General features: G+C 40.7%; 1 protein-coding gene across 1 annotated transcript in view; it reads left to right on the top strand.

The window, feature by feature from the left end:
* ERC2 (ELKS/RAB6-interacting/CAST family member 2) overlaps positions 1–13,526 on the top strand; it is a 981,774-nt gene extending 968,248 nt beyond the window's left edge. The window contains 1 exon segment of the mRNA XM_031952165.1: positions 12,777–13,526. The gene's annotated coding sequence lies outside the window, so the exon portion shown is untranslated.
* Positions 13,527–23,950: the final 10,424 nt, after the last annotated feature.

The following is a 23,950-nucleotide window of genomic DNA, read 5'->3' as shown; positions in this document are numbered from 1 at the left end:
ACACATATCTATCTATATCTATGTATGTGCATATATACATATATATGCATACACACATATGCACACACATACACATTTACTTTTATCAGAGTCAGCCAAAGACCTGGGTTCAAATTCTGTCTCTGATCAATATTGATTATTTGTTCTACCTGAACCAAATCACGTAACCCCTCTGGGCCTCAGTTTCCTGGTCTGTAAGATAAGAGAACAGGACCAGAGCCTCTTCCAGCTCCCCGGCTATGCTCTTCTATTTCTTTCCACCACCGCAGGGTTTAAAAAAAATAATCTCTTCAGGACCACATATGATTGTGAATCTCACTTTGTTCCATAAACACGAATTACATTTATGTCTGAAACGCACAGGTTCCATCCCAGTGGCCTCTGTGTGTGTTCTTTTCAATCTCATTTCACACTCCACTTGTTCGGCTGAAAAGACGTGGAATTTGTATAGTTTATTTTTTTCTTCCCAGAAGGCTGAGGGCTAGTGATTCCAGAATCCCAGGATCCACCAAAGGGACTGACCACTCCACCGGGCAGCAGATTCCCCGTTACTTTCTTTAACCACTTTTCTGTTTAAAAGTTCTTAGAGAGGGGGATGGGGGAGTGGCCCTTTGTTTGTCCGGAGGAGAAAAAAGAAGTTAGCACCCCATTGAAATTAGCCTATAGTTAATCTAATGCATCACTCCACCCCGGCCCCCATCTGCCAAAAATAAGTAGTTTAAAAATGGATTTTGCCTCACGGACAATGGCAACAGTGTTTGTGGCACATTGGGTTGCCTCATTTGGGTCAGACCTCGTGGCCAGCTTGCACCCCACATTTAGAAATGGAACAGGAGCTCACTGAGCTTTCTGTGGCCACACTGGGGACTGTAATGGGCTCATTGACCACAGCCGGCCAGGGCCAGCATGTGTCAACAAGGCAGAGGGTTCACGTCAATCCCTCCCTGTTTGGGCTCTCCCCCAGTCACTGAGGGCTGGATGCTTTGCAGTTTGCTGGCCTTGCTGCTTGAGGTGCCCGATGCCATGGCTTATGGATTGCAACACTTGGCGGCCAGCCAAAAGGCCCTGGTGGGAGGCCCCACAGGAGGGGACTCATCCCCATATCCAAGATCAGAATCTGATTGAGCCTCCTTCCTTCCTTCTCTTTCACTTCCCTTTTATTCATTTCTTCTTCCCTCCCTTCCTCCCTCTTTCTCTTCCTCCTTTTTCTCTCTCTTTCCTTCCTTCCTTCCTTCCTTCCTTCCTTCCTTCCTTCCGTTCATCTGGAGAACCCTCCTGAGAAGTCTCAGTGCAGGAGAGCAAGTCATAGAACTCAGAGACCATGTCCAGGGTCACAGAGACATAGTTTTGGAGTCAAAGGGGCTGGTTTCAGATTCTGCTTCTGGTACTGGCTGTCACCAGACCGCTCTAGGGCTGTAAAAGCCAGGGTCAGAATGCACATCCCTCGTCATCCCTTGCTGTTCCTTCCTGGTCCCAAGCTTTTGCGAGAACGCCTCTGAGGTTCTTTCTTTGTAGAACTGGGCAGTTGTCCCCGATGGCCTCCCATATCCCTTCCTGCTTTGGATGGATGCTCTGTGGCTTTCTCCTCTTAGAAGTCATTCTCGGGGCTGCCCCAGTGCCGGGCTCCCCCTTTGTGTTCCGATGAGCCCAGATGCTGCTGGAACTCCATCTTCCTTCTGGGGCCTCCTTCCAGGGCCGCATCCAGGGGCCACTTGCAGGGCCCTGGCAGCCAAGAGGTTAAGCCGCTCCAGAGGCAGCATCCCCTGGCTTTCCTGCCTGCGCTTGTACTGGCCTAAGGCAGTGCCTGCTGTTAGGGAGGGAGGAAGGGAGGGAGTTCTTGCTTGGTCCCAGGTGGCAGACAGGCCAACCATGTTATTAAGGAGCAGAGAGCTCACAAAACCTTGATCTTCAAAAAAAAAGACCCCCTAATTAGCCCCAAGACTGCACGTCAATGGCATTCCAGCCGAGCCAGGAGGGAAGGGCTTCTTCCGACCTCCTGCCATTGATAGATTTGGGGGTCCTGTTGGGGACGGTGGCCATCAGAGTCCCAGCTGCCCAATTCCCTTCGTTGTCTGGGCTTTCCTGGAGTCTCTTTCTGGCTTCTAAGTGCTGACCAGGTGTTCCCGAGGGGCCTTTGAGGACCATACAGCTTGACACTTCTCTCCGGGTCATGGCTGTGGTTCCCTCCACTCGTCTTGGGCCCAGAGCAAAGCCACATTTTTAGAAATGGTCTTGTCATTCATTCAAGTTGACAAAGGCCCCTTTTCTTTTCTGCAAAGCAAAATCAGCCAAGGATTTTCACTTGAAAAAGGAAAATGATATCTCAAAAAGAGACAGATTTGGGAGTGGGGTGGGAATGGGCTTCTGCTATCAATTAAGGGAGAATTCTTCTTCTGCTGACCTGTTTGGGAAATAAAACTCAGCTCAGAACTGGCCCATTCCAAAAGGAAATGCGATGTAGTGAGGAAAGCCGGGGATCTGGAGTCGGAAAGATGTGAGTTCCAGAGCTCTGTGACTTGACAAATCAATTCACTCTCCTGCACTTATATTTTATCCCCCATGAAATAAAGGAGCCGGACTCTACAGACGTTGAGATCCTTTCCTATTCTAAATCATTGGAAAGAGAAATGGCTCCGAGGACACGAGTTCCAGTGTTGCTTCTGATGCTTGTTCTCTGTGTGACTTTGAACAAGTCATTTTCATGGGCCTCAGTTTCCTTATTTGTAAAATGAGGGATCTGAGAGCTTCTGATGGCCCTTCCAGCTATAGAGCTATAATAGACACAGCGATCCTTCCATCCAATTTGAGCTTTGATCCTAATTTTGATTCCATTCTAGCTCTAAGCACCTTTATGTCTGCCATTTAAAAATTAAATATTGGCATTTTGGTGATACAATAGAAGGAACCCTGGATCTGGATTCAAATCCTGCCTCCAACACTGACCAGTTGTGAGACCCTAGTCTTGTCACCTATCTTATGTCTGCCTCAGTTTTGTCATCTGTAAAACAGAGATAATAACACCCACCTGTGAGTATATATAATATTTGTGAAGAGCTTTAAAAAAACCTGTCTTATTATTATAATTATTACCTATTACTTTATAACCTTGTTGGAAAGGGAATATGGAGAATGACTCCAAGGAGATCAATCCTGAGCATGCAGAATAAAACTCCTAAGTCCCGTGCAAAAGCGATAGCCAGACTCTGAAACTTCTATGCTCCCTCTTCCCCACAGCTTGTTATCTCAGAAGCCAGAGAAGGGTTTTGCCATTGTAATCTCTCCAGCAAGATAGTCCAAAAATCTAAATGACGCAGTGTATAAGGGCCCCCACCCAAGCTCCGCTCGACAACGGCCGCCCTCCCAAAGCGCCCCTGCCCCGGATGAGGGGATCGCCGGTGAAGTGGCCGGTTCCTTGGATCCTTTTAAGGGGTCCGGGGAAGGGGGAGGAAACATCAAGGTTGCGCTTCTGTAAACATGGCTGGAGATATTTGTTTCTAGAATTCCATTTGCCCTGTGATTAAAGCGGAATGTTTTCCCTCCCCGTGTAATCCAATAGCATCCGACAATTACAAATCCACTAGGGATCCCAGCTGCCGAAGAGATTCTCAAGAACATCAGAGCTTTTCCTCGGGAAAGCGCTTGTGTGCATGTGTGTACGTGGGGGGTGTTTGTTGACTCAACCTCCCTTCTAGGATGTCAGAGGGAGCACGGGCCCTCCTCCCACGTGAACCCCGAGTGTTCCCCGAGCCCGGTCCTAACCCGTGGGTTTCACCGATGGGACACGGAGGGGTCGCTTTGGCCAACGCCGGGGGATTCTGCCCCGTTCCAAACAAGAAAGGCTAACATCGGTTTTGACAACAAACAAAACCCGTTTTTGTTCCGTCCGTTCTCTTTCAAAGATTCCAGTTTCAAACCAAACACAACTTGTGGTTATTCTGTCAGATATTTATATAGCCACTGGGGCGCCATCGCTATGTGCTGCATACATCATTGTATTTTTTAAATGGACTTAATGAACATTTTTTTTTCTTTTCTAGTAACGACTTCATTGCCTTCAATGAATGCATTCCGATAGACCTCGTAACAAATGAGCGCTCTGTGTTTGCATTAATGCCAAACACGTTTAACAAATTTTTAACAAGGAACTCTGGCTCGCAGCCAGACTCCTAGAGGGACACCGAAGGAATGCTATAAATTTAAACGAGCTTTTTACCTTTTCACTTAACTCGGCAAGTGTCTTGGCTCTCTTGGCATCTCCGTGTGGCGGAGGCTCTGGTTCGAGGCTGATAAAGCTGTTCCGTTGGCCTTCTTTTCATTAGTTACTTGTGCCTTTTTTCTTGGGGACTTTTAAATTGGCACCGCAGCTGGGCAGAGGAGGGGACGGCATCTCGGAAACAGGCAGGGATTTAGTTTATAAAATCGTTCCTATGTATTTGTGCGGGTGTGTCTAGGTGAGTGTGCACACGTTAAACGTATGTTGATGTATGGGCAGAATGTAGGTAGGCTACGTCCCCATATATGATTCCTGGCACATCATGACCATGTGATCTACTGCGTTTTTATTTTTGTTCATGTCTGAATACAGATGTGTATAGGGTTATATATGATCCCATCTATTGTGTACTCTCATGCACATGTTTATAGATGAAATCCATATCATGGGCATATGATTACTGCAGGGTTTTGTTCATGTATGAATACATATGTGTGTAGGATTATATGTGATCCCACCTATTAGCTACTCTTGTATACACACACACACATCCTTATCATGGGCATGTGATCGATGCATTTTTATTTTTGTTCATGTATGAATACATATGTGTATAGGATTATATGTGATTCCCATCTATCATGTACTCTCATAAACATATGTTTATAGATGAAATCCATATTATGGGCATATGATCATTGTGGGTTTGTGTTCATATATGAATACATATGTGTGTAGCATTATATGTGATCCCACCTATTAGGTACTCTTGTACATACTCACACACATACACACACATATAATAGACACACACACATACACACACATCCATATCATGGGGATGTGATGGATGGGTTTTTCTTTTTGTTCATGTATGAATACATATGTGTATAGGATTATATGTGATCCCACCTATTGCGTACTCTTGTATACACACACACATCCTTATCATGGGCATGTGATCGATGCATTTTTATTTTTGTTCATGCATGAATACATATGTGTATAGAATTATACATGATCCCATCTATTATGTACTCTCGTACACACATGCACACACAAATACAAACACATATATAGATGCACATCTATATCATGGACATATGATCGATGCAGTTTTCTTTTTGTTTGTGTATGAATACAGATGTGTAGGATTATATATGATCCCACCTATTATGTAGTCTCATACATATAGGTACATAGATGCACATCCATGTCATGAACATGTGATTGATGCATTTTTCTTTTTGTTCATGTATGAATACAGATGTGTCTAAGATTATATATGATCCCGTGTATTACGTACTCTTGTATAAATATGGATATAGATGCACATGCATATTAAGTATCCTACAAGGGTGGCTATTCCTTCCTAAAACCATCCATGTGAAATGTAGCATCATGGATCTGGATGGAGAGCATAGGATTAGACATTTAGTGTGAGAAAGCATCTTAGAGGCCATCGAGTCAAACTTTCTTATTTTTGGAAGGAGGAAAATGAGCTCCCGAAGGTTAACTTCCTGAAAATCCTGGGTTCCCAGATCCACAGCTGGAAGGATATTAAAGAGTCATTCCATTCATTTTACTGAAATGTTAAGTGTCATGTTAGAGGCCACACAGTTCAAAAGTGGCAAAGACAGGATTTCAATCCAGGTCCTCTTGGCACAGTGGATAGAGTGCCAGCCTGGAGGTAGGGAGACCCATTTTCCCGAGTTCAGATCCAGCGTCAGACACTTCTTGGCTGTGTGATTCTGGGCAAGTCATTTTACCCTGTCTGCCTCAGTTTCTTCATCTGTAATATGAGCTGGAGAGAGAAATGGTCGACCACTGCAGCATCTCTGCCAAGAAAAGTTCAAGTGGCATCATGGAGAGTCAGAGTGACTGAAAAATGACTGAATAACAATCTCTGGCCCTGTATCTTTCTTCTGTAGAATGATGTTCTCTACATTAGCTCCTATTCACAGAGTACTTGAAGGGTTGACTTTGACTGTGGGCACATCACCTCACCTCTCTTCATCCAGCTTATCTGACTTATGGCTCACTTGTGCAGTTTGTTTGCTTGTTCTCTGTCCTATTGGATCGTAAGCCCTTTGAGTGCAAGGACTATTATTTGCCTTTCTTTGAGTCCCCAGTGCTTAACACAGTATCTAGAACAGAGCTAAGACGCATGTTTATTGACTGACTGACCCAAGCAATTCAAGTTGCAGATCCACAAAGGTGGAGGGAGTTTTCACATTGGGAGTTCCCCACCTTAATGAAGTCATATGTCTATATATATATATGTGTGCATAGATATGTGTGTACACTCATTCATATTAAAAATGTCAGTATTTATCATTTGGCAGTGACTGAGGAAAAGGGATTGAAATAGATGAAATGTCTTTAGACTATTTCTTTGATTAAAGAAGGTTATTAAAACAACTCTGATGTAGCACTACACAATTCTCAGGTTTGATTAAAATGGCAGGAAAAGATAATGATAAATGGTGGAAGGGATGTGGGAAAATTGGGACATTAATATATGGTTGGTGGAGTTGTGAACTGATCCAACCATTCTGGAGACCTATTTGGAACTATGCCCAAAGGACTATCAAACGGTGTACCCTTTGATCTAGCATTGTCTCTACTGAGTCTCTATCCCAAAGAGATTTTTAAAAAAGATTAAAGGAGATTATTTGGGGAAATTTCAATAAGTACATCGCTATTCCACCTGTATTTTAGAGAAACACTAGCACCCAGCAATGCAGCTAATGCATCAAAATCTGGATTGAAATCTAGTGGATATCTCATCTTAAGGAAACCAAAGAAAAAAGACCATTTCGTGCTATCTACTGCCAAGTGGTGAAAGCAGCAACCGGTGCCAGACTTAGGAGGTCCATGAGGGGAAACTAGCTCCTGGGCAAGTCTATGATTGTTTCATCCTGCCCACGTGGTGAATGGTTATCACTAGAGTGTCCTGGAAGGGAGTAAAGTGATCCAGTGCAAAATGGCAGCTCATAGACTGCTCCATGTGGACTTGGTACATTTGTTTGGATTTCAGGAGAGACATGATAGTGGTGTAATGACATATAGCCACTCAGCCTCAATGATAAAATATCTTGGCTACATGTGCAAACATTACCTAGCATCTCTCCTGCTATGCTGCACTTTCTGTTGAATTGAGGCAGCTTGGTTTTCTAGATGCAATACCAGAACTTCTAGAGTCAGAACATTTGACTATACAATCACTCTCTGACAATAGTTAGCTGTCTCTGGGAAAATCGCTGTCTCTCTGGGGCTCAGTTTCCTCACCCACAAAATCATGAGACTCCTCATTCTATTCACTACCATCAGCCTCCAAAAGAGGGTAAATCATCAAACTACTTCAGTGATGGCAGCAGCATCAGTAACCCTCCAGGATCTGCAACCCCACCAAGATCTGTGGAGTCACATTTCTATTCTCAAGTGCCATCCAATGGTAGGAGGCCTCTCTCAATGGAGAATTATTGCTTTCCACTCATATTTTTGAATTATGGCTTCAAGGTGGCGGGTCCTCACAAGAAAATTAAATGATTTAATGTAATTTGTTGCTACTTTGATCAGAACAATAATAAATAAATCTTCATGAGGAGACTGGAAATCCATTCAGGCCACATTAAAAAGATGCTAAGTAATAACACAGATGTAAGGTTACAGATTTTTTAGGAACAGGAATGGCCCTATTGGGTTTTCCTCAACCTGGAGTCTCCTCATGGAAGAGCTTTGCAGGATCCCCATTTCCTCAGAATAACCAGTCCATCCTGTGGCAGGCCTTTGTTAATTGCCCTATCAGTGGCCAGCCTGTGTTCATGTCGGCACCATGTGCAATCAGTTAGGCGGGGGGCTGGCCGCCACTGCCTCTGTGAATGGGTATCTGTTTTTGTATCTGGGGGCAGGCTACACACATTTGGAAAGCATATGGGACATAATGGACATTAACCCAGATGTCAAAAATAGCCCGCTTTTTACTACTGTTATTAAACAGTTTCCCGTCTACCCCCTTTGTGTTTACCAAAGGGTCCTTTCTCCCAGCCTGTTTCTACAAATCGCTTTGTAACCAACATCGAGGGGCAGGAGAAGATAGCAAGGATTGGGCAGGTGTCTTTATTCCAAAAAAAACAATCAGAAGGGATATTTGTACTACACCACACTTTTTATATCCCCTCACCTTGGGAACATGTCAGATGGTTAAATCCAGTCATTCCTTCAAATAGACTTATTTTAGAAAACAAAAATTTTGAAAAGGAATGAAATGTTCCTGGCCAGACTAGACAACGAAACTCACATAAAAACTATATTGGCCACCTCCGAGAAATAACGGGCGTATCCTGTTTCATCATGGGATCACCAGCTAGAATTAAAAGCCAGTTCCATGGACATCTTGTCCAACTCCCTTATTTTACAGAGAAAGAAAGTAAGACTTTGCGGGCTTAAATAATTAACCCTGTCATTTAAAAAAAATCACAAATTTCACAAAGGTAAAAATGGCCAAAATGGGATTAATTGTAGATGTAAAGATAGAAAAGACTTTGAAAGTCTCTTTTCAATTACCTCATTTCTCAGATGAGGAAAGCAAGGTGTAGAAAGTTTAATAACATGCCCCCAAGCATGTGGGTTTTACATGGCAGCCTAGACTTCCAAATCAAGTCACAGGATCAGATTGAAAGAGAGATCTGGAAGGAACTACTCAATGTCCCCCTCAACTTCTTGATTTAACAGATGGGTAACTGAGTTCCAGAAAGGTGAATCTATTCACTCAGAAGTCACAACAGCTCCTGAGCATGTCACCTGTTTTTAGACTGTATCCCTCCATTAGGATAAGTCCTTGAGGTCATCTGCCATCTTTTTATCTGTTGTATCCCCAGTGGTCAGCTCTTGCCCACAAGGAATTGAATAGATGCTGATTGAATGGAATTAATTCTCTCTGAAGCCTTATTTTTTTTTTTAACCTTACTTACCTGTTTCAAATTAGATTAATTAATCAACAATAATTTTTTTCCCAGCTTCCTTTTTTTTTTCTAGTTCCTAACCTTGAGTAGTTTATAGCCTAAGCAGAGGAAGTAATGTGCACATATAAGGATATAAAGAATGTATAGGAAATATATAAGGCACTAACAGATGGTGGGGCACCATAGGCTCCCTCAACCTAGCCCTAAAGCAAGCAATGGATTCTTAGAGGTGGAGGTGAGGAAGGACAACTTTCCAGGCAATAGAGGACAGCTAGGGCAAAGCCATGGAGATGGGAGATGTGATACTGTATTTGAAGAACAGCCAAAAAGATAGCTCCACTTTAGGAAGCATAAAGAAGAATAACAGGAAGTAAAGTAAAAAAAATGGTTTGAGATCCAGTCCTTCAGGACTTGAAATGCTCTCTGTTTTTAATCTTAAAAATAATGGGAAGCCACTGAGCCTTATAGGGGCAGACATGTGTTTTGAGAAAATCATTCTGGCAACTGTATGGAAAATGAATTGGAAAAGGGAAAAATTAGTCTGGGGCACCAATGAGAGGCCATTTCAGTTCGGCAAGTGAAAACTTATGAGAACCTGGATTGGATGTTGTCCAGATGTGGAAGAAGGTGGTCCAGAAGGTAGATAAAAAGAAAATGCTAAGATCTAAGAGCCAGTTGGCAATGTGGAGAAAATAAACACATCAAAGATTACTCCAAAGTTGGGAGCTTGGGTGAATACAAGAGTGATTTTGCATATACATATAATGTGTGATATTTATATTAATTATATTTAGAATTCTTTCTGGACTTATTTTCCCTATTAGAATGCAAAACCCTTGAGATAAGAGATTATTTTATTGTGTGTTGGCGTCTCCAGTGCCCAGTGCCCAGTTGCTGGCACATAAATGGTCCTTGATAACTGTTGGATGATTGATGGCTCCCTTCATGGCATCTAAATTTTTATTTAGTGCTAAGTCAAAGGTCACACAGATTGAATTAGGACAAGCAGTGAAATAGTGTCCAAAGTGGACTTAGAACAACACGGGTTCAAATCCCGTTCTGGTCACTTTCTAGATATGTGACTTTGTACAAGAACTTTGGTCTCTCCAGTTTCTTCCTCTATAAAATGTGGGTCTTGTCTTAGGTGACTTTTCAAGTCCTTTCCAGCTCTAAATCCTTGATCTTAGACACTGAGTCTAAGAGTGGGCTGGCCTTTGTTCTGGTCAATGTGATCCTTGGGATAAAGGAAGGAGGGAGGATTATTCAATGAACAGCCTTTGCTTGCATTTTGGCTTGCCATCATCTCATCATTAGTTCTGCTTTATTTGAGATCTCTGTGTGTGTGTGTGTCTCTCTCTGTCTCTACCTCTTTTTCTGTGTGTGTGTGTGTGTGGGGGGGGGTTGGTTATGTATTTTGCAATAGAATAAAGTCCTCCTTCTTGGTATTTTATCTTGGAAAAACTTTAAGAAAAGATAATAGAAATACTGTAGGATGATTCTTTCCTCCCCCAACACACATTTCCTCTCATCTTCCCCAACTATTTCCTTTTTTTTTAAATGTAGTATTTTTGATCCCTTCAGCCTTTCCATATCTCAGTAGGTGTCGCAGAGAAAGCGTTTGCTGATATTGGTAGGAGTTTCCTAAGCTGAGAATTCTGTATAATAAGAAAATCCTAGAGAGTCTCCATTCCTTCAGTGCTTCAGTCAGTCCTTTGAAAAGATGATTAAGGTCCTTTTCAGGCACAGAAGAATGAGAACTATGCGGAAGTCACAACATCGAATGCATGCTCTGACTTCAAATTTTCATTTCAAGCAAAAGTTTGCCAAGATTTTATGGGTCAGAATTAGTAACATGATCTGCTTTCAATACTCCCTCATCTCTTGCTCTGCAGAAGTCATTGCCTCTCCCAGCTCACCCCAAATTCAAGGGTTCTTGACCCGAGAGGCTCCACCCATTCCCTAAGAGTCGGAATTAGCAGAGTTCATCCAAATGCATATTTCATATTGACTGTTTAATGATGGTTCCAAACAACTGCCCTGACATCCAAAGCCATTGGACTTCCCTTAGTCAGCAGTGATTAGAATGTGCTGAACATGCTTTTGACATCACTGAGCTCAGATGGCAGAAAGAGGCTGTTTTCATGGCTGTCCTTCTTCCCTGCATACCTTTCCCCCTCCCCAGGCACTGAAGAGTCCCATAGACCCCATAAGCTCTTGAGGAGTTTAATCGATCAACCAAACAATTAATAAACATTGATAAAACTCGTGTTTTGTGCAAGGTACCATAGTCGGTTCTGGGGATACAAAGACAGAAATGAGTCACATCAGTGCTTTTGGAAATGCTCTTCTAAATTGCTAATTTTTACAATCTGTAAAAAAAATGTACAATTTGTAAATTGTACTCATTTACAATGAGTAAATCCTCATTCTAAAGTAGGAAACTGTCATTTCCTTCTAGCTTAAAAGGTGACAGGCCTACGTGTCTCCAAATAGCTCCATAATGAAACAATAAAGCAGAAAGCAGAGACCTTTGAGTGCATTACCACAAACACTTAGAGATTTGAAGGTTTCCATTTCTTTCTTCTAGATATTACATCAAATGTGCCAAAGCAACTGTAGGGGAATCCCAGGTCAATTAGTCAGTTAGTTCCCAGCTCTTGATAGTCCCTTCCCTTCTCAGATAACTACTCTTTCTACTTATAGTATGTACCTAGTAATTCACATTTTGTCTTTACCATTAGGATGTGAGCTTCTTAAAAGCACAGACTGTCTCCCTATTGTGGATTCCCAGCACTTAACACAGTGCCTAATATTTAGTTGGCACTTAATAAAGTGTTTAGTAAATGTTGGATGACTAAACGAAGGCTTACATAGCCAGTTTCCTAATTTGATAGATTTAGTGCCGCAAAAGACCTTGAAAGTGTTCTGGACAACCTCTCACTTTGCACATGAGGAAACAAATCCAGAGAGGGCTAATGACTGGCATAGAGAATGTAATATGCTTCTTGAGGGCAAGGGCTGTTTTATTTTGGCATCGGCATCTCCAGTATCTCTCACGGTGCCTGAAACATTTTAGACATTTGAGAAATACTTGTTGGTTTGTTGATTGATTGATTAAGTAAGTAGCAGAGCTCAACATCAAACTCAATCTTTCTGATTCCCTATTCAGGGCTTATTTCCTTTAAACTATTCTTCTGCCAGGTTAATATTAGCATAAATTCTAAGCTCTCTGCTATTTTAAATGTTTATGAATCTGAACTCTAGGCAATTCTATAAGACTATACATTGCAATGGCATTGTTAATCTGCCAATCTCAGGTCCAGGACTGGTCCTGTCTCAATAACTGTCATATCTGCTTTATGAAGAATGTCATCTGTATACTGCTAGATTTGGACAGTTTCCTGATCAACTTGTCCAGTGTCAGTTAATTTCCAATGGGCTCTGATTGATCTCTCCCTACTGATTCTCTTCCTAATATGCAAAAAAGCACACACTTTTTACTTCCCACAGATAATTCTGTCATACAGCAGATCACTGCATTTGTTGAGATGACTGATATTAATTCTCCTACTAAATACCATGTTTTCTCATTGCAGTTATCCGACAGAGAAGCTGGATGGAGAAAGAAGACACTGTCCCACAAAAATGCTCTGATAATCTATTGCAGTGGATCCCACACCCCTCTTCAACGATGGCCACAAAGGAGGGGATCATAGCAATGGAAGATGAATGTTTCCTTTTTGCCATCCCTTGCAAGACCTAAGGACTGGATATGTTCTGCCTTATCTTGTCTTGTCTCTTGCAGAGTCCATTCCATTCAAGAGCAGGAGAGTAGAGTGGACAGAAAGGACAGCGCCTTCATTTTTCATATTGAATGAGTGATTTTTTTGGTTTTATTTTGGAGCTTGGGGATTAACGATGTGACCACCTCTCCTAATTCTCATACCTTAATAATATTCAGTTTGAGTTATTTCAATGCCATTTGACAAATTTTAATACAATCAAAGTTTAATTTTGTGATAAAACATCTGTTTAGGTCTACTCACTTACCTTCATCTCCATTGACTATGCCAATTTGGTCAGCAGTGCCATTTCAAATGCATTAGGTTATCAAACAAAAAGAAAGAAGGAAAGATAGGAAGAGAGACAGAGAGAGAGAGAGAGAAAGAGAGAGAGAGAGAGAACACCTAACTGAGCTATTATTGAATGGTGTCAAGACTAATCATCTCTCCATCTATGTGACCTGTTGAACAAAGAAACCTGAATGCCAAAAAACAAAACAAAACAAAAAACACATGAGCCTTTATCCCCCTCTTTTTCTTTAATCTATTTTTCAAATAATCCTACATTGACATTGTCACCAACTACTAGTTAGCTCTGGGCCAGGTTGGAAATGAAATCAATTTTTGGAAAAATCTCGTGATTAGAGCTCGTTGACAAGAACTCGCCTTATGAAAACATGGTGGTAGTGTGTCTCTGACAGTGAATGGGGCATCTGAAAACCCATCCTACCTGATTTTGTTTACACTGTCATGTATCAAGGAATGACAAAAGCATGGGGGTCCACATATGTGTTCGCACAAATCTGACGACTTCCGTACAGATGAACCAAGATGGAACCTCAGATTTTTCTCATCCAGTTATGTATCGATGTTTTAACATAAAAGCTGGGACTCCCAAATATTTCAAGCTACAAATTACGTGAAGACAGTGTATACATTTGACCTTCTGCACTAGAAGGACTGTTTTTGTTATTATTGTTATTATTACTATTTTTAGTTTTGATGGAAAAACTGTAATCTCCAACATGGATTCCGGTGCATCTTAAACATTCAAGGAGAAAACACCCCAAGGAGGAGAAGCAACATTCTTTAAAGCTGTGTCTCTGTATATAGCTCTACAAAAACCGTCTGTGAAGTGCAGTCATTATTTAAAGCACATGCTAGGAGAAAAGATCAACTTTTCTGGTCTTTCCATAGTGATGTGGTACCAGGGAGAGTTAAACTCACACTGGAGGGAGGGAGAAAAAAAATGGTTGTTACAACTTCATAAAGCTCATGAAAGAATCTGGTGAACATGTGCAAAAGTTCAGCTGTACGATTGATCCATCCTATTTTTCATTTCAAGAAAAGACATTTTTCCACATCTATATGAGTAGAATAGCAGAATTTTTAAAGGACAAACATTGGATTTAAGCATGAGTGGCCTTAATAATTATAGTTTTTTAATTGTTCCCATGGAAACGGATTCGAAAATTGATATGCTTGAAGTCTCACCCTGAATTTAGTCAATGGTCTTTCTGTACGGTTGTTGGGGGCCATTAAAACAGTTGAAATCCTGTGAGTTATTGAGGTATTGAAAAGGCAGAAGCCCCTTTGTCAAGGAACAGAGGGGCGGGAGAGCCATTTTAGCCATCCCATACTTGTCTATGGGGAAGGAGCCCCTCCTGGGATGTGAGCTTCTTATTCCAGGCTGGGTAGTTGTCTCTGGAAGGATCATGAACCGTGTAAGGCTTATGAATCACCCGAGTAATCCAATGACATTCATGTTTAAAACGTTTGTCCTTTAACTATCCAAGGGATTCTCCATCTTTGCTGAAGACAAAAAATTGCCCAGTTCTCTGGCAAGATATCAAGTACATCTGTAAATGCAGACCACAAATGTGTCTCCTATACCCGCTGGGCTGTCGTCTCCAAGGACGGCAGCGGGTGTCTCTTACAATCAGGTTTCTACCTTCACTTTGCAACTGAATACTTGAAATAGGAAATAAACTAGGGGAAAATAGGGTCCTCAGAACAAATCTATAGAATTAGCTATTTCTATGTATGTGCCAATTTTGTCACACTTATTTATTCTTTGGGAAGGGTATTTTGGCCCTGTTTCTGTTGGTAAGAGTATTATTGATAAAAAACAAACAAACAAACAACTTAATGGGTTCTGTCCCCTTAAAAGGTCCCATTTTTGTCTAGCATTGTATTTTTTCCCATTCCATGTAACATTCTATAATGTTTGGGGAGGGGGGGGATTGTTTTCATATACTACAAATAGACTCTGGGTTTTAATAGCAAACAAAGAAACAAACAAACAAAACACTGTGATGTTGGGAAAATCTTGGATTTGAGCAACCTTGAGTTGGTTTCCCCGTGGAGTTTTAATGAAGTTCCAAATAGACAAATGTGTTTTGGCTACCACTTATGTAAAATCATGGTACTTTTCATGCAGAGTCAGGTCTGCAACTCATAGCCTCTTTAATTTCCACAAACAGTCTTGATTTTGTATTTACGGAATTTTGTGTATTCCAGTATGCACGTTCAACGCACATTGACTTTTGTTTGAAAGTGGGTTCCCATTACCTTTTTAACCAGTGTTTATGACAAGACCGCCAACATGTTGACATCCACTATATCCGCGATGTTTTTGTGTAGAGTGGTGTTTGACCGTGACGTGCTGCCGCGGCGGGTCGGTATCTCTATATTTCCTCGAGACCCTCATTTGATAGTGCTTCTTGTGACAATTTCTTCAAGTGAGTGGCATGTGGATTGTGACGCTGACATGTGGCTAAGGACCTTGATATGAACCAATTAAGGAATTCTCCGAAATTACCCATGGGCATGTATTAGACGAGTCATTGTAACTTAACGTCCTGTAGAACCGTAACGTACAAGGTGTGTAGAATCCATAGCATTGTGACCCCGTGTATGAGAAGTGCTGTACCGATCACCTTGTTTCTATCCATGAAATAAACTTTATTTCTTTCGGAAGAGAGTGATTCATTGCAATGCGGAGGGATGTCGGGCTTCAGCCGCCGCCGCGTTTCCCGAAACGGTTTCCGCTGATGTTCAACCCGCCGACTTGCCTTCTCGTTAGAAGGGCTCTTGAGATGTTTGCAGAGGAACTCCTTTTCTGAGGAAACCAGTTTGGGAATTGAGAAAGGGCTAACCTTCACCTCTGATTCAGCAGTTGATAACCCTAATGAAACAACATTGGGTTTTTAGGTACTTTGCTGACCCAAAGCCATGAGGCATGAAATTCCCAGCACAGGCAGCTCTTTTGTGTGTTGCCTGCTAAGCTGGTCGCCTTTCCCATTATGTTCCTTTTTTTTTTTTTTTTAGAAAGGGAACTTTTGTGAAGCAGGAATTTCTTACCTCATAGGACTTCCTGAAGCAGCCGGGTGCACAGCAGGAATTAAAAAAAAAAAAAGAAAGGGAAAAAAAAAGGTGAGTTTGCATCGTACCCCAGTTATTGGAAAACCTAATCTGTTAGTCTGAAATATTACATCTTTTTCTACAAATTTTTCCTCCTGGTACACGAGAGCACCCCCTTCCCCCAATGCGAAGATGGTCTTAGTAGTGGACATGATGCTACACTTTATTTTCATTGAGGCACTTAATTTTATCTTAAACTGTGACTATGAAAATTTGCATTAACCACTTTGAATATTGGGGAACCACAGGTTGGAAGGTCTCACATCCTGTTTCTTGGAAAGACTGGTCCAATTTACTGTCCTTTCCTAATTGGTAGATTATTAAATTTTTATAAGCAAGAAAACCTGAGGGAATGCCTACCAGCAATCTAACCACAATTCCTGTTTCATTACGGAGAGAGCATATGGAACTGACAGGACTTTCATCTCCCTGCCCTCTGAAAACATGGAGCCATAAATATTCACTTTGGGCATTGTCAAATATTTTCAAGAAGCCCCTCTTAGCTTGGGCATGCTCTATTACAATTATTCATTGGTTTAGCACACGATATTGCATGAGGTTAAATGACTGTGCAGGAAGTAGTCAACTAACATTTATACAATACTTACTCTGTGTTTGGCACTGTGTTAAGGTACAAAGCATTTTACAATTATTACCTCATTTGATTCTTCCAACAATCCTGGGCCATAGGTACTATTATTAATCTAATTTTACAGATGAGGAAACTGAGGCAAACAATGGTTAAATGACTTACCCAGAATCATACAGCTAGTATATGTCTGAGGCCAGATTTAAACTAAAGTTTTTCTACATCAGGTTCAGAGTCTCACCCGCTAGGACTTTACTCATCTAGTAGTTTTTTATATCAAATCACAGGTCCAATTTTTTATTAAAGCTTTTTATTTTCAAAACATATGCATGAAATTTTTTCAACATTAACCTATGCAAAACCTTATGTTCCAATTTCCCCCTCTTCCTACCCCCCTTCCCCTAGATGGCAAGTAATATATTAAACATGGTATGTATTATATATTATAATATGTTAAACATGGTAGAAATATATATTGAATCCAATATATGCAAACATATTTATACAATTATCTTGCTGCATAAGAAAAATCAAATCAAACAGGAAAAAAATGAGAAAGAAAATAAAATGCAAGCAAACAACAACAAAAAGAATGAAAATGCTATGCTGTGAACCACACTCAATTCCCACAGTCCTCTCTTTGGGTGTAGATGGCTCTCTTCATCACAAGATCATTGGAACTGGTCTGAATCAACACATCCAGTTTTATACTATCCTGAACATACACACACAGACACACACACACACACACGCATATACAACATACACACACTTTGCATTCAGGAATATCATGAGATTCCATTATGGTGAGAAAGACGGAGATAAATAGAATAAAATTATCAGACATATTTTGACCATTATTACACATGGATATTGCCTTCTTCTGGACATATTTGAAGGCAGAACATCATCCTAGAAGAGACACATGGGATCAATATTAAAAGCTTTCATTTGGATGAATAAAATTTCATCCAAGATAGTTTCTCATTTTTATTGTGGAAAGAGGACTGACTTTCTCAATGGGAGTGATTCTCTGTGTGGAAACTTACCTCGTTGATATATCTTAACAATTCCTCTAAACTTCAAGTAGTTGTGGAGCACTGAGATTTTAAGATTCAAAGCTGAGAAGGACCTCTAATTGGCATTTGAACCACATAATGACATTGATCTCATCCATATTTCACCAATGGCTTCCCTTCCTCCTACTAGCTTCTGTTATGAATAGATCAAGAGACAATATGCATTGTCCTTCATATTGATCCAGAATTCACGAATCATGTGTGAACTAGAAGGAATCTTGGGGTTATCTAGACCCCTACTTCTTAAATTATAAGTTGTGACTCCATATGGGGTCTCACAATTGAATGTAGGGATTGTGAAATTATTATTATCAGTAAATGCTTGATTTGTATATTTGTTTTATATGTCCACATATCTAGAATCAGGTAAAAATTTCTCAGGTGAAAAGGGATAGTGAGTAAAAAAAATTTAGGAAGTCCTGATCTAGACCAACGACTTTATTTACACATGTGGAAACTGAGGAAGGAGGTTAGTGAGCAAGAGAGTTCATTTGGGTGTTGTGACTCTATACTTGATATTCTTTCAATATGTTGCTTTCCACCACAACCTGACCATGTCTAAATTAAGTTCCAGAATGAGGAAACTTTCAATCCTGACAAGCAGCCAGAATTAGCTTACCCAGTAGTAGAGCTGATGGGGAAGACCCAATGTCTCCGATTAGTAAATAGACCAGTGAAGACAAGCTTGGAAGGTCCCACTGTGTAGATATGCTTTCAGAACTGAAGGAATATCAAACCACCTAGTAATGGAGCATACAGAATGAGACCATCAAATGATTTTTACACAGATTTTTTCACTAAAAGATTTTAGGACCTTAGTTTTTTGGTTGCTGATATCTTCAAAATGAATAATTCACGAATTTATGTTCTTAACTATGACATTGTTCACAATATTGGTACAATGGATAGAAGGCTATACTAGGAGTCACCGAGACCTGAGTGTTCAGATCTGACCTCCAGGACTTATTAACAATGTGCCCCTCTGTAGATCATCTACTCGATATCTCTTGCAGTTTCCTCACCTATATCTCAGGATATAATGAGATAACATTGTAAAGTGCACTTTGTTATGTACTTGCTATGTACTCTTAATGTAATTACTAGCTCTTATCATTAGGGTTGTTTATGAGGATACAGAAAAGAAAGCGGTAATCACTGCATGTTATCCTAGACTTTTGAAGAGTTGCTTAAACCCCACCAATCTCATTTTTAGTTTTGATAGGATTGCAGGACTGATAATGAAGGAAAATGCTTCAGAAACAGAATGCCTGGATTTCAGAAAAGCATTTGGCAAAGCCTTTGGTTTTCCTTTAGACAAGAGAGAGAGATGTGGAGTAAATGATGGTACTATTAGGAAGAGCTGGAACTGGCCAAACCACAGGATCCAATGGAGTTGGGATAAATGGATGGCAGGCAGCCTGGAAAGAGAACTCGAGAGGAGAACTGTGATCCATCAATCAATCAACAAGCATTCATTAAATGTCTATGATTTTCCAGGTACTATGCTGCATGTAGGGAACACACATAACAAAGGATGAAAGAATTGGAACTCACGAGGTTATATTTATTCAAGGAGATAAGTCGGACATGAATAAATATATGTAAAATAAATATAATAAACATAAAGTAATAAATTACAATGTAGTTTGGGATGTAGAATACATTCTTTGGGGGATTCTGGAAAGGAATTGCGTGCCTTAGCTGAGTATATAGATACAGAGATGCATGTGAGGAGCAGAAAGAAGGTCCATTTGACTAGATTCCTGAATACAGAAGGGAGAAGACTATCAAGTGAGACTGGAAAGATGGCTTGGAGTCAAATTGTGAAGGTCTTTAAAAGCTTAAAAATGTTTGAAGTAGGGTAACCCTCTCCCTCACCCCCCACTGCAGCAGTGAGAGCAGGAGTGGTAAAGTGATCAATTGGGAGACTAGAAATAATCTAAATCAGTGCTGATGGGAATCTGAGCTAAAGTGATTGCTATATGAATGGAGAGAAGGAAGGACCGAGAATCGAAAGAATTTGTGAAAGTAGCAATGGCAGCTTTGTCAGTTGATCTGATTTGTGCAGAGAGCAAGAGTCAAGAGCCCAGAGATTATGCAGCTGAGGCACTAGGAGAATGGTGGCACCATCAACATAAATAGGGAAGCTTGGAAGAGGAAGGATTTGGAGGAAAATAAATTACACATGCTATTTTGGAGTGATGCGTTTGAGAATTGCTTTGGAATATCAGTTTGAAAAGTCCATTAAGGAATTGGCGATTCAAGACTGAAGCTCAGGGGAGAAACTGGGGCTGGATTTATAGATCTCAGGGCCATATGCATAGAAATGATACTCCAAGAAAACTGATTAAGCCACCAGAAAAGTACATAAAAGAAGGAAGAAAGTCCAGGAAAGAGCTATGGGTGAATATAACATGAAAGATGAGGTGTCAAAGGAGAGAGACAAGAAATCAAATAAGAAAGAAGAAAGAATAGAAGCAGAGGATGATGATTAATGTGAAATGCAGAAAATGAGCTGGAAAAGGTGAAGACTGATAGAAGACTTTGAGATTTGTCACATAACTTTGAAGACAGCACCTTCAGATGATTGCTGCTGTCAGAAGCTAGATTGCAAAAAGCTAAAAAATGAGTAACAGTAGAGGAAATAACAGAAGCAAATATAGACATTTTGCTTCTAGAGTTCAGTTGATCAAAGGAAGGAGAGATGGAGAATGATAACTTGAGGAAATGGTTACAAATAGAAAAGCAAATATAATCCCTGCTTTCAAGGCACTTATACTCTAATGCAAGGCACATAATGCTGTCAGGGACAGGGCACTGTGGTACAAAAATTATAAGAATGCTGAGTAGGGGAATAAAAGAGCAGAATGGCATGTACCATGCAGGAATATTGACAGAGTTTATTTGATTCATAATCCCATAACTTGGGGTGGTGGTGTACGATATCCTCCAATACCTTTTAGTAGTATATGAGGAGGAGAAGAAGAGGTAGAAAATAGGATCAATCTAAAGCTGAAATTTGACTAGGGACAAGTGGCAATAGAAAAAGGATAGACCTTATAGAGTTAAACTGATAGATTATTTGGTTGAGAAAAGTCAGGAACATAAAGCCAGATCAGGGTTAGTGGTCTTAGAAAAAATCAAAAAATAGAGGGATGCTCATTAGGACAAAGAAAAAGTTTAGATGGGGTCAGCCATTGAGAGACGTGGAATGGTGGAAGATTAAAGTCAAGTGGAGGTATGTCACAGTTCTTTATTAAGATCATGCAACAATTAGTAAATAGTCAGATCCATTGTATCATCACCCCCACGTAAGAGGATTGAATTCAGAAAACAGAAATTGGGAAGTTAGGGAGTTTCTACTGATATCGAAATGTCCCAAAAGAAATAGGAAAGAGGGAGCATGGATAAGGAAGAGATGAATTCATGTGAGAAAAGTGAAACAGAGAATGATTGAGCTGCCCTGGGTCATGTACATAAGTGATTATGGAAGGATTTGAATTTGCATCTTCTTGACATTAACTTCAGTTCTTTATTCATTATACCAAATGTTTCTTTCTTTCTTTCTTTCTTTTTTAACTTATGTTTCTAACTTGTCATATTTTTGAGTCCACCTTTTGTCCTTGAGATGGAAACTGCCATGACACATTCTGGGGACTCTTGAATTGTTTTCACCACTGGCCCCAGTTTTAAGCTTTAATTTTAATTGGATGGGAATTGACTGACAAGGACAATAGTTCCAAGAATCACACTTCATGATCAGCATGATGATTGGTTGAACAGGCGGATCCAATCTCAGGTAATTAGGTGATGTTGTGTCAGGATCCATAATTTAGGTGACACCTGGGAAGTGGAAACTGCTGAATCGGAGACTATTCATACCTTTAAGGAGAATATTGAAAGCTTGATCTCTGGGGAGGATTTTAGTGGCTATAAAAATTGAAAAGGAGAAATAAAGGATGTGTTCCCAGAAGGGTTTGAGGGAAGAATTCTTCAGGATGTTCATGGAACAAGAACCAAGGACAAATGATGAATAGTCTGAATGCTTCATTAAGGGGGGAAAAAGTGACTCTGCTTCCTGGGCCACTATGGGAGGACACAGACATAGACAAGAGAATCATGAGATAGGCAAGCATGTGTGGATTTCAATCTCCACCAAAGGAGTGAATATCCACAGTGATGAAATCACAATTTATTGGAATATTAGATAGATAAATAGCTAGATTGACCTCTACCCATTCATAATGAACACTTGGACTTATCCAGTGAGTAATTTGGGGAAAGAATGACCATTCTTTCAGGGTATGGCTTCAAGTAGAGGGAAGAATGTGGGGCCAATTATCTGCAATGGCACAAAGGGAATTCTTGTTAAGGTACAGATTGAGCCAGATAACTACTGAGGTCCAAGATTTAGTGCCTCCATGAATATTATGTGCTCAGAATATTAGAATTATTGAAAATATCTTTTTCCATTTCCAGCCACTCCTTCTGCCATGAAATTCTCTGAGCTGCTATGGAAGAAATCATCGGCATGGGTGGAGCTGGAGACATTCTCATGGGCAGGGTGGAGCCAATTTTACTAGAGTTTAAAAACAGATGCCATGATTTCAGTAACTTCACTTATGGGAGAGAGCTCAGAGAACTAGGAAAATTTCAAATGAATTATCCTAAATTTTCAGGGTCAAAAAAAACCTGGGGAAATTTGGTCTCCCTCATCAAGACATGCTGGGCAAGGAAGTAAGGCATAATCAGACTTGCTCAGCATCTCCCCCTCCCCCCCAAAAGGATGCAGAGAGAGAAACCCTTTGCCAATCTCAGAACACTATAAAAATTTGGGTTGTTGATGTTTTTGTTGCTATGCAGGTTTGCAAATCGGGCATTTGGGAAGGAAAATATGGGTATTAATCTGAATGTGAAATGCTTCTAGCAAAGCAAAATTAAAAATAATCATTTCTTTAAAGAGGCAGAGTGCTAGATTTGGGGGACCCAGATTTGAATCCCAACTTTGCCTATTATTGGCTGTCCAGCATTCAGCAGGTCATTTATTCTCTCTGGGCCTCAATATCCAACTCTAAATCTCAGATCTATGGGTGACCCATTGGTAAATACCTCCTAGCTCCAAATTTGGCATCCTATGACCTTTGGAGGGAAGAGAAATGTTACCTAATGGAACAGAACCTTGGGAATTTGAATATCACCCTGGGACTGGGGGGGGGGTTAGAGAGAGGAGATGCTGTCTCTCCTTATCACCTGCCTCTGGACTGGTCACTCATCATCACCGTGCCTCAGTTTTTGAAATCACCACTGGAATGATATTGCTTACCTGACCTCCCTTATATGGAAATAATGATGAAAAAGAGCTTTAGGGAGTGCTAAACAAACAGGAAGAGGAGCCACAGCACTGCCTTACTTCCTACAGGAGCCTGTTTCAGACATTTGTCTTTATCTTGGGAAGGATTCGAGTCAGAGGAATTAGATGGGAATTTTGACTTTCCATTTTCTATGTGGGAGACCTTAGGAAATCATTGGTCCCCTCTCATCTCCACTTCATCATCTTTACAAAGACAGACTTGTCCTAAATGACCTATAAAGTCCCTCCCAGATCTAAAAGCATTTTTTGTCCCATAAGTGTGGCATGGAGTCAGGGCAGGAAATGATGATGAGTTGCTATCTGTTCCTCAGTCTTCCTCAAGAGAACCAATGGTGTGCATTGGAAAGACCACTGGCATTTGAAGACATTTCAGTTTTGCCTCCTCCCAAGATTGCTAGCTGTGTGCAAATAGGGAAGTTACCTGACCTCCCTGGACCTCAGTCTCCTCATCTATAAAATGAGGGGTTGGGCTCAGTGGCCTCTGAGGTCCTTCCAACTCTTGGATTCCATTATTCATCATCCAAAC

Source organism: Sarcophilus harrisii, chromosome 1, assembly GCF_902635505.1.
Source record: "Sarcophilus harrisii chromosome 1, mSarHar1.11, whole genome shotgun sequence".
NCBI classification, from domain to species: domain Eukaryota; kingdom Metazoa; phylum Chordata; class Mammalia; order Dasyuromorphia; family Dasyuridae; genus Sarcophilus; species Sarcophilus harrisii.
The sequence above is the reverse complement of the archived record's forward strand: the minus strand, read 5'-3'. Positions and strand labels throughout refer to the sequence as shown.